Source organism: Balearica regulorum, chromosome 2, assembly GCF_011004875.1.
Source record: "Balearica regulorum gibbericeps isolate bBalReg1 chromosome 2, bBalReg1.pri, whole genome shotgun sequence".
Classification (NCBI taxonomy): Eukaryota; Metazoa; Chordata; class Aves; order Gruiformes; family Gruidae; genus Balearica; species Balearica regulorum.
This window is the reverse complement of record NC_046185.1, coordinates 8,075,505-8,090,515: the sequence shown is the minus strand read 5'-3', so window position 1 is coordinate 8,090,515 and position 15,011 is coordinate 8,075,505. Positions and strand designations below refer to the sequence as shown.

The following is a 15,011-nucleotide window of genomic DNA, read 5'->3' as shown; positions in this document are numbered from 1 at the left end:
AACAAGTGTATACGCTACGCATTGTTAGCCCAAAAATACATCCTGTGTCATATTTTTTTAACCTTTTTTTTGGCCTTGGGTTATATCCAGCTTAAAAACAATAAGAGCACCACCCACTCATAAGGAGACTCAGAATGTGGAATTCCAGGAAAAAAAAAAAAGAAACAACAAAAGCAAGGCACATCAGACAAAATGCCTGCTAAGTATTTAACAGCATTTATAATAATTTTTCTTAAGAGTCATAACTAACAGAAGCTGCTAAAACAGACAATTCATAAAACAAACCTGGTTTATGGATAATTGCACAAGAAATTAACCACCCCTTCCCATTATGTTCCAGTGAAGCATAATTCTGAAGCTCACAGCAAAAGCAGCAAAGAACTCTGTTTTGAGTGATACGTATGCAACAGCTTTGTAACTTCATTTCACACTAGATTTCAAGAAAACACAGCTACGCTAATAACAACTATCAGGTTAATTCATTTGAAGGCAATTCAACCGCATCTACAGAGTTACAAATATATATATATATATATATATATGCGCGCGCATGTATTTATGACAGCTTGTCCTTCTGATGTTGTCCAAGAATAGCCAGATGCAGCAAACATCTGACTGAAAGCTAGAACTGGTACAGCTTCCAGTCGGGGATGTTTACAGCAACAGACTACTATACATCACTGCAACTGTCTTAACAGTGCAAAGCAGCTGGTCACCTTTAGGGGGGGGGGAAATAAAAAAGAAAATATTTAAGACATGCTTCTATAACATTCCAACCAATTACTCTTCAGCTAATTCTGAAGAAAACCTTACTTTCACATTCAGTAACAGAAACGCAGTTCTAGATTCTCAACTTACATTAAATTAACAAAGTTTTTACATGCAACATATAATACAAATTCTCAATTTTGAATGTATATTTTAAGACCTCTAGGTTCAAATGTATTTTTATTTACATATTTTATATTTATAAATATTTTATTCAAACATTTAAAATATATACAAATAGATTATTTTTTTAAAGATCCCTTGACTTTACTTCCCTATACCCTCATTCCTGGAGCTCTCAAAAATAAATGGACTTCCACTTTGAACATACTATAAATTTTGCAGATAGCTATCCTTTCATAATTATTTATATTTTTAATTTTGCATATAGCTTTATTTAGAGACAAAAGCAAAACAAGCCATGTTCATAATAAAGAAAAATATCACAAACAGTAACTTGACAGAATTCTGAAAATAGGATTCTGACACTGGAAGTCAGTATCTGATCAGTTTAAAGCTCTATTACAACCAACTAATTAAAAAAAAGCCAAATCAAACCCAAAGCCACTTATCTTTGGGTAAGCATTAGAAGGACAGGGAGAGGGCAGGAGGGAAAACAACAGCCCCAGGATGGAACCATTTTACTTTCCATCTTCAGAAGTTACTACCAAAACTCCCAAGGCTGCATTCTGGTTTGCAACAATCAATTTTCTCTATGTTAAAAGAGCCTTTTACAATATTAAAAATTAATATTTACAATGTGTAACACAAAGAGGAAATAATTTCATTTAACCCAAAGTAATTTAAGTGCTTTGTCTATTCTCCTAACACTCTGATTCCACACTGACGTGCAGAGAAGTAATCCCAAAGTCAAAATCCAAAGGACTCCTGTGGCATTCCTGCTGTTGTGAAAGTTTCCCCCGTCTTTGCGACGGACGTGGAGGGTCTGAAACTGCTATCAGCAGATTTATTTTTGACCGTATAATACTGGGTTGATCACATTCACAGAATACTTACATCCCTTAATTTTGTAGTTTATAGTGGAATGTCTTCCTTTTACTAACAGAGCTGAAAGCAGATTGATATATTCCCATTTAGCAGTCTTTATCCCTTCACAAAGAAAAGAATTTTGCAAGTAAAAAGTTTTCTACTGCCAGATTATACATAGACTTCAGAAATTTAGGGTTAGTTATTCTGGGGGGTTCTGTTTAGGCCTCCACAGCAATTCAAAAAAAGAAATTATGACAAGGAGCTTAGAAGTGAAGAAAAACTACAATATTCAACACTTCTCAATTACAGAAACCCAATCACATCCGGTTTTCAAATAAAGATTTCCTCCTGAAACATGAAAACTTTTTTAGTAGTAAGTGAATTTCGTTATTACAGCAGTATGCCAAGATTAACGACGAAGTTGCATGCCATCCCTATGGATACCATGCTGACCTTCATTATTTTTGAGAATAGTTAAAAAGCCACTGGTCATTTGCAACAAAGGCCTCTTCAGGCTGTTCCAAAACCAAAAATTCCTATTTTACATTGAAAAGAAATAGGCTATTTCATGCAGAGGTAGGCACATGGTATTTGACTAATTAGGCTGCTGAGCATCAAGTTGCAATGAACCATTTCTTATACTGCTTTCCTTTAAGACTTACTTCTTCAGGAATAATGAAGGTTACTACAATGTCACCTGCCCAAAGAGAACAAACTGTCCACAACCTCTTCTTGTTTTAACATGTAAATCATCACAGAATAGCCAATATACATGACATTGAAGTTTCTTGGTGCTTTATCAATCTCTCAACTACAAATACTTACACAGCATCTTATAAAGTGATTATATTTGCATAAAAGGAGTTGAAATTTTCATTTCCAAATGTGGTGTTAAAAAAGGGAGAGGGATTACAGATCGCTTTGTACAAACATGCTTGAACGATGCAACTTCTACAAAAGTTCAATGAAAACTGAAGCCGTATGTTTATTAAGAAGCATCTTCAGCTGTTCTCCCAAACACTTTCTTTTGTTAAACAAACATAAGTAGACAGCATGCTCCAGCTTTCATTAAAGGCATTGCCCTCTCATTCTTGTAAAGCTTAAAAGCACTGAAAACAAACAGGATTTATTGTAGTGTTATCACAAACTGAAGAATATTGACCCCTGGTTTCCGTTAATACCTTTAACTGTTTTCCTTAAGAACAGCAATAGATACTCCACACCTACAGAACATACAGAACAACACAAAAATTAAAGACTACATAAAGTCCTTCTAACACAGAAAATTTACTTATTTGTCATTTTCCAACAGCAATGTATGACCACCTGCTTAGGAACTGTTCTTCAGCTGTCATTACTCCAGAATAACAAAAAAGGTTTAATACTGTAATACTAAAAAAGGGACACCATTATGATACCTGAAGTTTGTGTTCATTCACAATTTCCAAATCAAAGCCATGAAGACCACAGATTTACTGCAGTTTTCCCAAGCCTCAAACATTATCTTACCAGTCACACTGAACTTTTACGGCACCTTACATGAGCACCTTGAGCAAAGAGTTCAACAAGACAGGAGGAAGAAGGGGAAGAAGGAGAAAGGAAAAGGGTGAAGAGGCAAGCAGCCAAAGAGAGCTTCTTCCTTCTCTTCTCACCACATCTTAAGACATCCTCACCCTACAACCAGCACGACCACTATAATTCATTGAATTTGAAGCCTCAGTTGCCACATGGAAAACAGTTAAATGGGAATAGAATCAAAGGAGCTTGTCTAGGCGTGCATGCTCGCGTGTGTTTAGGAGTCAAGGTCTTGTCAATCAGTCCATCTAGCAGTCAAAGCAGTTTAGCCACAGATGCCTGATGCAAGCAAAAAAGCAACTAGAACTGACAGAAGGAGACAGATGCTCACTATTGCTGTTTGGTGGGGGTTTTTTTTGTCACACATATTGACCAGAGCAGAACGGAGAATTAAATATTAAATCCTAAATATAAAAGGGACTCTCGAACTGCACACAAGTTTAAGAAATAGTAGGAAGAACTTTGCAGTGGAAATCAACAGCCAGCATTCACCAATTTTTTAGTAGTTAAATCTACATGTTAAAATTCTATACTATAGTGTGTTTAAAGACTAATGTTACATAAATTGATATACTGTCGATATGCTCTTTTCTCCCTCCCCCATAAACTCCTCCCAAGTATAAATCTAGGCCAAAAAAAAAAATCCAAACATTTGTTTTTAATAGATTATTTCCCTTTTTACCTTATAGTAATGTAATTATACTAAACTATTTAAACATAAACCCATTCCTCTGATACTATAGTTAAGTAGCCAGAACAGATTTTATATTGCAAATCCCTATTTTACTTTTTCCTTGCTTTGGTGGAAGGAGAGAGGAACACTTTCTTTTCACTAGACAGTCTATTTCTAAACTAAAATGCTCAAAGAAACTTAATCCAATTCTGAAGTATTATTTTATTATATTATATATATAATTATTATTGTATTTTGCCCAGAGAGGCTGTGGAGGCCCCCTCCCTGGAATTGTTCAAGGCCAGGTTGGATGGGGCTTTGGGCAACTTGGTGTAGTGGAGGGTGTCCGGGGGGGGTTGGAACTAGATGATCTTTAAGGTCCCTTCCAACCCAAACCATTCTATGATTCTATGATATAAAGTGATTACATTTTCACACATTTTTAACTAGCCTTATAGTTCACAAGCATTTTTATTCCACTTTTTCAGGGATCACAATAAATTAAGCTATTTGCCCTGGGTCAAACAGTGTGTCTAAATCAGCATTACATTTTAAGAACTGTAGCTTGCAGCTCGAACGTAACCCAAATCACATCATCTCCCGTAGCACTTACATCATGCAGTGATTCAGATGCATGTTACTGCCTTGAATGTTGATTATATGTTGTAGTGAGCTTCCAACACCCACAGAGAGTTCACTGTAGCACTAGAAGTTAACAAAGCATGATGAATTATGATGAAGTAGGAAGCGCATAAGCGGTTTTAATACTGCATTTCCTGTGTATTTTCAGGAAAGCACACACTCCGCTTCTTTTGATCACTAATACATACACAGTATGACCATCAATTTTTGGTAGAAGAGGTAGAAAGATTTTTTTTTTTTTTTTTAAACTGGGCTGTGAATTCTAAAGCAATGAAAGAGACCAAATCTACCATTACCAATTTTAAAGAAAGAGAAAACAAAAAAAGCATCTGATATTTTAAAAGTGTATGGGAAAGCATGGAAGTAGAATGTTACTAACATAGTTGTGACCAAATTTAATTGAGGGCTGGATGCAAATACTATACATAATCATTTCAGAAATACAAACACCTAGAAGTCTGTATTGTAAAATAATATTCTTATTTGAGTAAAGGAGATCTAAAGAGGACAAAGTAGAGAAAAAAAAGATGGTGTGAGCCAAAATAAAGTTCAGAACCTGGTTCAAAAGGGCTGCTGCCCAATTGCCTCACATTGAGTCTGAATAAAGTTAAAATAAAATCATAAATTTAGTTTGCTATGGCTAAGAATGATGGCAGCAATGAGACACCTCCCCCATCCCAGTGTTGTATTGCTCTGGCTGAGCAACACAGCTCGGCCTGAAGAAACCATACATTTATTTACAGAATACCATCCTGGCCCTCCATTAGGTGGAGTAACATACCCAAGAAGTTATTCAGCCAAATTAAGTCTTTATTTCAGGTAATTTGGGAAGTTCTGCAGTAATCTATCATCTACACAGCCACCACAGCAGGCAGGCTAATCCAAGGTCATTTTGCTTTAAAATGAGCTGAAATTTTTTTTTAAAAAAAAATCCATCTACCACACTAAGAACTTACCATAATGAATTACCCTCATAAAAATCCCAATCAACAGGTTAACCTGCAATCAAGAACGGACAAAGGAAGGAAGAATATTAGCATTCTTACTTGTATTTCTTTTCCTCAGAGCACAGATTCAGCAGTTTATATGCTATATGATTTATAGCAACATGCATTGCCATTTTCACTTTTTTAGGTTTTGAATTTTTCTAGCAGGATAGCTACATTGCAGTGCATTGACCGTAAGAGAAATCTGAACAATTAGAACTACAAACTTAGGAGAAACATGAATGCTCAGATTTCACATAAAGATTCGATCCCTTTCCTTATGTTCCCATAAAAGTATTCCTCCTTCTGATTTATCATGAAATTTTGATTATACAAACTCAATGGGTTTAACATATAACTCAATATTGTTGTCCACAGTACAGTTCTAATTTCATAGTTTCAGCTATTTACCTTTCTCTTTTGGTCCCCTGTTACAGGAAAGGAATTTTTGCCTCATTCCTGGTAAAGAGCTACACTGAAAGTAGATTGTTTAATCTGAAGTAGATTTCTGGAGATACTTAATTAGAAACTATTAAAACAAATCACTTTAAATATTTTACAGCTACCTCTACGTGACAAGTCTCCAAGTTATCCTGCAAAATCTTCCAACTCCTACTTTGGGCCCAGAGTCTCCCTTTTCTTCTTTCAAGGTCACCAACATCTCTGGTCCAAGATGGCAAAGCTGTCTGTAGAAAATGAGTTCTTTCTTTTTAAAGGTATCTTTCAGTATAAGATTCAGACCATCTTCCAATCTGGAAAATACAAAGAAAGTTCACAATACTGAATAATACAATAACTGATCTGATCGCCTCTTATTAAAGAGTATGGAAGACAGAAGCAAGAAGGCAAAAAACCACCCTAACACTTGACAAGAAACCAAGAAAGAATACTTGTAATAGATATTCTTTGCAGCAGTATCAGAAGAGCTCTATCCCTAAAAAATTAACCTAAAATACCAATAACTCAGTCTTTACTATTTCCAGTAGCAAGTTGCCTAAAATGTTGAAGCCCTCCACACCTGATGATTCAAATATAGCCAGGCATGAATGGGAAAACCTCCCTAAAAACACTACATAAATACATCATTTGTTCGGCTAGGTAGTTTTTTTGGTGGTGGTGTGGGGGTTTTTTTGTTTTGTTTGTTTTTTTGGGTTTTGGGGTTTTTTTTTGAGTGGATATCAATTGAGTCTGGTATAGCAGACTCCAAATCAATGACACATTTAGCACACTCATTCACTTAATGACCTTTCACTCACATTTGCAATTATAATTCTCTAGTGATATCAGCTGCCAACAATAGTTCTCTGTAACATTGATGGAAACAAGTTGAGAACTGCAAGGAGACATTCATCATTCATACTGCAAAGTCCTTTTGTTTACCTTTGCTGAACAAGGACACATTTGGAAGGTCTGTTAACGTTAGCAGTCCAACAATTAAGTCTATACCATATTACTACATTGCTAGTAGTGGCCAGGGCACCAAGATCTACAGACAGTAGAAGACAAATATTCCCATTTCAAGGGTAATCCCGTGTGAACATATTCCAATCCTTGCAAACAAGTATAGTTGCAGATATGACAAATCCTGGCATTCTCACTCTCTTAATTTTGGCAAGCAGAGTCTTGAGATTGCTACTGCAGCCTGCAGACTTTGGTGGAAGCGCAGTGTCACAACATTTCCCCTGCTGTATAAAGTGAGCTCAACTCCTCCACTGCAATAAAATCCTGAAGGATATCAGACTCACAAGTGATCTGTACACCAGTATCAATCCTAATCTTGCTCCCAGAGCATACGCATTTTTTTTTTTAATTACTTCAAAGAAAACAAGCTCAACCCAGTAAGCATAGAAGTCACAAACATAAGGTAAGTCCATGGCACTTGGTTTCACAAAGCATCTTTTTCTTTATGCACAAGTTCAAAAAAAGTTAATTATTTGTTTTGCAATAATACTCAAGAGACCCATTCTTTTAAGTATACATATACAGCCTGCTTCCACAAAGGAAACAGTCCCCACAGGAACAGCATGCAATCATGGCATCCACTTCAGGATCAATCTCAAAAAACAAAACAAAACCCATAAAACATAAAATAATACAGAACACGTTTCAAGTACTTTCAGAACAATTATCTCTCTCTAAAATGTAGATTTTGCCAAGTTATTTTCAGAAAATTTTCAGGATTTACTGACAGTAATTGGAAACAGACATAAAGCGCTGGCAAAACAGTTCATTTTGAAAACATTACTCCATATTCTCAAATCAATCTTACATAGGACCTGACAAATATACTTAGAAAATTACGAAAAATCATAGCCTCTCTCTCAAACACCATTTCCTCTAGAATCAAGCCACCTCCTTCAATAATTTATAACACATCAAAAATTAAAATAGACTTTCTTAGTCTGTAAATATGCCAGGATTATCTCTGACAAATTTGAGTCATATTTCCCTACTTGGAACAATGTACCATTTAACATTTACTTACTGGACTACAATAAGAACAGGAGGCATACTTTTTTTGTTTTTTGTGTTTTGTTTTTTTTTTTTTAAGATAGAAGTGACTTTTAGCAGGATTTTTTTTCTAAATAATGAAAATAAACTTTGATTTTTATACTGACTGTTAAAAATTTTGCTTACCAACTGCCAAATGCATTAGCCTTCTTTTGCTGTATTCTACACGGAATTACCAGTATCATCTAAAAAATATCATGGCATTCACAGAAGGTCCCTGACAAGCACAAAACCCACTCATGTCTGAGAGGGTCAGAAGAGGAGGTACAGAGTACCACCAAATTCTAAGAGACACATGCAACACATCCATTTGGAATTCATTTTTAAAGATGTGGACAAAAAAAATCATGAAGAGTTAACAAAGATTTATCAAAGGCAGAATGTACCCAACCAACTCCACACAAAGAGCTGGGGGGCTACTTTGAAGCACGCTGAATGGCACATGCAACATACTTTGACTTTAGGAGAGCCTTTGAGACAGTCTCCCACCCCAGTCTCACCTGGGAGCCGAGGAAGCCCGAGCTCAACGAACAGAAGGGAAGCCGAGCTGGAAAACTGGCTGGGCCGCTGGCTCACGTGGCTGCAAGCAACAGCTGAATGTCCAGCTGCAAGCTGCCAAGGGAGGACCTGGGGGCCAACACAGGGCTCCAAACACACGGCTCCAAACACACTCAGCAGCAACCGGGGAGATGACACAGGCTGCACCCTCAGCAAAGTGGCAGGTGACAGTAAAGCAGAGGGGGGCAGAGAAGAAGAGGGGGCTGACGCAGTGAATGGCAGCGCTTCCACCAACAGAGGCAGACCGTGATAAAAAACCTGAGGATGGGGCCAGAAGAAACCTCACCGGCTTCAAGAAGGAAAAGCCCAAAGCTCTGCACACAGGGCAAAAGAACCCCATGCTTCAGCATGGGCTGGGGAGAGCTGGCTGAGTAACATCCCTGCTGGAAAGGGCCCAGGTGCTGGGGCAGAAGCCAGCTGAAATGGGAGCCAACATCTCACTGCAGAGAAAGCAAACTGCAGAGAGGACTGCGGGTAAGAGATGTCACCCCTTCTCTGCCTGCCACTGGCAAGGCCACTCTGCAGATACCGAGGGCTCAGGTGAGGACCCTCACTTCAAGCAGGATGCGGAGGAACCAAGGAGGGTCCAGCCCTGGGCTTCTACCAAGGTGCTCAGGGGCCTCAAGGGCATCATCCACAGGGAGAACTTGAGGGAGACGGGCCTGTTTTCTCTGGAAAAAAGGGCTAGGGACCATCTAAGAGCTGCTGACAGCTACCAAGATGGGAACTATAACGACAGTCGAGCCAAATGCTTTCTCAGCACTGGCAGATTGGATAAGAGCAAGCAACGGCCACCACAGAAGGCAGCATGAAAAATTCAGGTTGGACACAATGACAAACTTTTCTCACTAGGAGGTGGTGAAGCCCAGGAAGAAGCTTCCCAGAGAGGCCGCGGACTCTCTGTCCCTGGGGGTTTTCATGGCTTGGTTGGACAAAGCCACAGCTGATCCACCTTAAGCGCTAGTTAGAGACCTGCTTTGAACAAGTGGCTGGGCAAAGACCTCCAGAAGTCTTGTCTGACCATTATACTGCAGTTCTATAATCTCATTAATTCTAGCAACTCACTGCTTCCTGCAACTATAGCCTTGTTTAAATTATCCTCAGATATGATGAAGCCAATAAGTCTTTGGAAAAAGAATTATCCATAGATGACATCAGTATAGACTTTCCTCTAAATACCCAAGTGTTACCAATAGACTACAGTGCTAGCAGCTCTGACAATTCTGGAATCAAAAATATTTAAAGTTAAAATGTTTTAATTAGCTGGCACAAAATATTTTAAAAAATAAGCTATAGAAAAAAATAGAAATTGCGTACCTAAACCTACTGAATTGAAATACACTTCCAAACACTATCCCAGGGTCACCTTTGTAGATTACTCATGATACTTCCATAAAAAAACCATTCAAGATTATAGTTTTATGTCAGTATCTTTAAAAACAGGCAATATGAAAGATATTTTCACTTAGCTTGCTTGTATAAGCTACCTCAAATTGGAAAAAGGCAGAAGAATGTTTCCCACAAGACATTAATTTTGAACATTACATTTTTAAAATGCCGCTCGTAAGCAATACACAAGGATGCCTTACATTTAAGGATAGACAACAGATTTCAAGTCTCTGTTTTATCCTAGCAAGGCTCTATTTGGTTTCCTCCCAGTATTAAATATGTTTTTTCAAATCAAAATAAATACAGAAGTTGGATAATATGATTCTATTGAGTTTGTGCGGCAAGGTTTTGGTAGCAGGGGGGCTACAGGGGTGGCTTCTGTGAGAAGCTGCTAGAAGCTAACGATAGAGCCAATGCCAGAAGGCTCCAAGACAGACCCGCCGCTGGCCAAAGTCAAGCTCATCAGCAATGGTGGTAGCGCCTCTGGGATAACATAGTTAAGAAGGTGGGGGTTGGGGGAAACCTGCGCAACACCAAGAGTAAGTGCAACCAGAGAGAAGAGTGAGAATATGTGAGAGGAACAACTCTGCGGACACCAAGGTCAGTGCAGAAGGAGGGGGAGGAGGTGCTCCAGGCACCAGAAGAGAGATTCCCCTGCAGCCTGTGGAAAAGACCATGGTGAGGCAGGCTGTCCCCCTGCAGCCCATGGAAGATGATGGTGGAGCAGAGATTCCACCTGCAGCCCATGGAGGACCCCATGCTGGAGCAGGTGGATGCACCCAAAGGGGGCTGTAATCCCATGGGAAGCCTGTGCTAGAGCAGGCTCCCGGCAGGACCTGTGGCCCCGTGGAGAGAGGAGCCCACGCCAGAGCAGGTTTGCTGGCAGGACTTGTGACCCCGTGGGGGACCCACACTGGAGCAGTCCGGTCCCGAAGGACTGCACCCTGTGGAAGGGACCCACGCTGGAGCAGTTCGTGAAGAACTGCAGCCCATGGGAAGGACTCAAATTGGAGAAGCTGGTGGAGGACTGTCCCCTGTGGGAGGTACCCCATGCTGGAGCAGGGGAAGAGTGTGAGGAGGAAGGAGCAGCAGAAACAATGTGTGATAAACTGACCACAATCCCCATTCCCCATTGCCCTGTGCTGCTGGGAGGAAGGAGGTAGAGAATTCAGGAGTGAAGTTGAGCCCTGGAAGAAGGGAGGGGTGGGGGGAAGGTGTTTTAAAGTTTTGGTTTTATTTCTCATTATCCTATTCTGATTTCATTGGTAACAAATTAAATTAATTTCCCCAAGTTGAGTCTTGCCCTTGACAGTAATTTCTGAGTGATCTCCCTGTCCTTATCCCGACCTACAAGCCTTTTGTTATATTTTCCCTCCACTGTCCAGCTGAGGAGGCCAGTGATGGAGCAGCTTTGGTGGCACCTGGCCTCCAGCCAGGGTCAACCCACCACAATGACCCATCAACCCATTCTTTTGTCACACTATAAAGGCAGAGCTTGAGTGACCAGAATTAAACCAGTTACTCCCAAACTGTTTGTTTACTGTAACTTAGGAGTAGAAGGACTGGTTCCTATTACAGCTCCATCCTAGGACCACATACATTAAGCAACAATTCAAGGCAATAGACAAAATACCTGGGTGAAGGGGAAGCCTAGGTCATTCACCTGATATTATAATCCTAGGGGTTTTGGGGTACTTTTGGTCCAGCAAACTCTGAATTATGTCATGCTGTCACTGAATTTCACAGTAAGAATGAAATGTATTCAATTTAATCAATAAGACTAGGAGCTAAAAATCAACTCTCTCTTCCTTGCACTGACTGATGTTTTTCACACCTTTTGGTGAAAAAAAAAAACAACCTACGCCCACATTAGCAGTAGTGTACTGCAACAGGACGAGATATACAAAACAAAATAGTCTGTGCTGAAGACAAGACTCAAACTACACACATTCCAAGGGTCTCACTTTAGAATTAGCTCTAGTCCTACCTATGGTCTAAGCAGCCTTAAACCAAATGCATTAGCCAAGTCCAGAAGCACACCTTTTAATTTTGTGACATCCAAAAGAAGTCAATTTGCGTGTTCCACGAGAATCGCAGAATAGGAGTTGGAGACCATCAGAACAGTCATGTCAAAATTGTATTCCTGATCTCAATTAAAACATGGATGTAGTTCACTACATGACCTTTCAACTGTTGTGCAAGTTGAATCAGTTCAGTGAGATGTCTGCTGAGTGCCAAAGTAAAGTAAATGGCAGGAGAAGCATATATGGTAGAAAATCCTTTTTGAAGCTTTAAACCATTAGGTAATTCAGCAATATGAATTAGGATAATATCCCAATGCAGTTTCATTTGGCAGCAAATTTTCTAAAAAGGTTGGAAATTTACAGGTCCATTCTGGGATTCATATCAAGGTCCACAATGTCAAGAAATATCCTAAACCTGCATTGCCAAATGCTGTCCAGTCAGAGCTAATTCTACTATTTGGGGAGCCCTGCGCTGAGCAGTATTTAAAAAAAAAATTGTAGGATCTGCTACAAATTATTGCTACATTCAGTCCTGGAAAAGTACTGTCTCAAAGAGAATTATTTAGGATTCATCTTCTTCCTCTGTTTTTCATAGGAAAGCAACCAACCACCACCACCAAAAATCTATTTCTTACAGGAAAAACGGGATCAGCAGCAAAGCATGCCATTATCCAGCCTATAGTGATAGGCATTCTGGAAATGATAACGCACAGTTGTTCCAAAGTTAATCCTGAAGCAATTTTTATTAGCTGCATTTTAAGTCACAGAACCCAAACACCTCAATTTTATGCATGCCCACAAAATACAGAGTAAAGCATAAATGCAAGAATTACATGCAGCTGAGATCTTTGTCACACCTCAAGTACAAAACAACTGTGCAATAAGAACATCATTTAGTGCAATTCAGTATTGCTTTATAATTATTTTAATGACAGAGGCTGTTGCACAATGACCATTCCAAAAAACATGAAGAGAATACTCACGCCACAAAGCCTGATTAATGGTACACTTTCAGGATGGTTTAAATTGAACACGGTAAGAGCACTGTTGCAGAAGAGTAGTCCTGCTCTCTCTGCCTTCCCGCTGAGGGACTCCTCCTGCCTCCACTGTTACAGGAATTCTATAATTTCATGATGCAAGTTACTTGGACAACCACTGTATTAGCTGCAAAAGAAAAGAAAAAAATTAGTTTTCCGCTATAGCAGGTAGCTGATCTCAGTTACTGGATTGCAGTACAATCCTTAGCGCTGACGAGAAGAACGTAGTGTATAGGGCAGGACTGCCTGTTTTGGTGGCAATGTAGTGTTAAATCAATATAGGTCAATTGTTTAACCACAACAGGAACCTTTCCCCACCCCCCCCAGAAAAAGATAGCAATACTTAAGACTTCTGGTATCAATGTTTTGAGTGGGGAACAGTAACATAAGCAAGCTGTATATCTCAAAGACACAGTAAACAAAAAAATAATTTGGCAAAATCATGCTCCCTTAAAGGTACTATCAACTTTATAACCATTTAGACATAGCTTCAATACATCCATGCTTTGCAACAGGAAACTGACCTTTGCAAACAACCAGCAGAGGAACATCAAGTTGCCTTTCACTCTCTGCATCAAAATTCACCCCAACCCAACTCTGAAAACTGTCCTTCAACATTATTTGCTAACACTACTTGTTAACATGGAGCCGTCCCCACAGACGTCTATGCCAGTCAGTCAGCAGATTCCACCTCCACGGAAACCCACTGCGCAGGACTTACATGGCAATCACTTTTCCCAAAAGCTGGAGGGAGTTAGAAGTCTGTCTGTGCTACCAACGCTCCACCTGCTGGTATCCGGACAGTACAGAGTAGGCCAGAAAGCATCCTGACCTTGGAGAGTCAACAACAAACCAAAAGAATGCAAAAAATTAACAAAAATGTCTCTGAGTATTCAGAAGCATCTAAAGCACCTAAGGCAAAACCTCCCCTGAAGAACTTGGCAGTATAATAAATTTCTGAATACTAATATTGCTGAAAAATATTTGTGAAAACCTTTAACCAAGGATGTGGTTCAATCCTCCTTTGGTAGCTGGCTGGCTACGAACACATGAACATTAGTTACTTCATTAGGTCGAGGGTACGGCTTTGCAGAAAAGTTTGCATGAGATGCAAGACAAGTCCAAAAGTGGAGCACTCACACAAAAAAAGGCATTAAATCTAGAGTTTCTACATTATAACTTTGATTTTATCAGGATTTTAAAGTGAACTTTATACTAGAGCCCAAAATAAAGTCTCATTAAAGCCAAGCTTCTCCCCAAAAAACCAAAACACCCTTAAAGCTGCCCACCACATTTCACCACATTTACACATGACAAATAAGGTGTTTATAAAAATAAAAATAAGCAAATGCCTGGCTCCTTATAGGAATCCTGACATACTCAGTTCATGAAACAGGTGATGCTCCTTGTAAGAGGGTTGAAGAGCAATGATGCTACAGTCCTTAAGGCTTATTTCACCTGTTGAAAAAGCTGAAAGGTATCTTCATTCAGCTCTCCCCAACAGTTATTATCTGTTTCAATTGCTTTTTTATAGACCAAAGAAACCAGGATTGGTAACTGAGAAAAACTCAAGGTCTTTGGAGACAGAAGAGTTCGAGGAAAATAGCTGAATTACAAGTTGAGTCTATGTTGTTTACCTGCAAGTGTGGGACAACTAACTGAAAGCACTTTTTACAAACACCCACTATGTCTGTTCTTTATCTGAGTGATCGAGTGCAAATTCTGTCAGTTTTGCAAGGCTGTTCTATCTCAAGCAGAGGTCAGTGGAGACCACATTAGCTCAACAGAAATGTTGTAAAAACATCAAGAAATTCCTCTAAGGAACCAATTCAATTTTAGAAAAAAAAAAAACAAAACA

At 39.2% G+C, this 15,011-nt stretch overlaps 2 long non-coding RNA genes across 4 annotated transcripts in view; one reads left to right on the top strand and one right to left on the bottom strand.

Moving 5' to 3' along the window:
* LOC142600298 (uncharacterized) overlaps positions 1–15,011 on the top strand; it is a 272,361-nt gene that overhangs the window by 97,998 nt on the left and 159,352 nt on the right. The gene's annotated exons all lie outside the window — the stretch shown is intronic.
* Positions 1–15,011, bottom strand: part of LOC142600297 (uncharacterized) — a 39,949-nt gene that overhangs the window by 14,528 nt on the left and 10,410 nt on the right. The window contains exons 2-4 of one of the 3 annotated variants that reach the window (XR_012833691.1): positions 13,100–13,280; positions 6,201–6,386; positions 4,621–4,711 (exon numbers count right to left, since the gene is read on the bottom strand). This is a non-coding gene — a long non-coding RNA (uncharacterized LOC142600297). Of the gene's footprint in view, positions 1–4,620; positions 6,387–13,099; positions 13,281–15,011 lie in introns of those variants that run through there. The other 2 variants (XR_012833690.1, XR_012833689.1) reach the window with 2 other exon arrangements.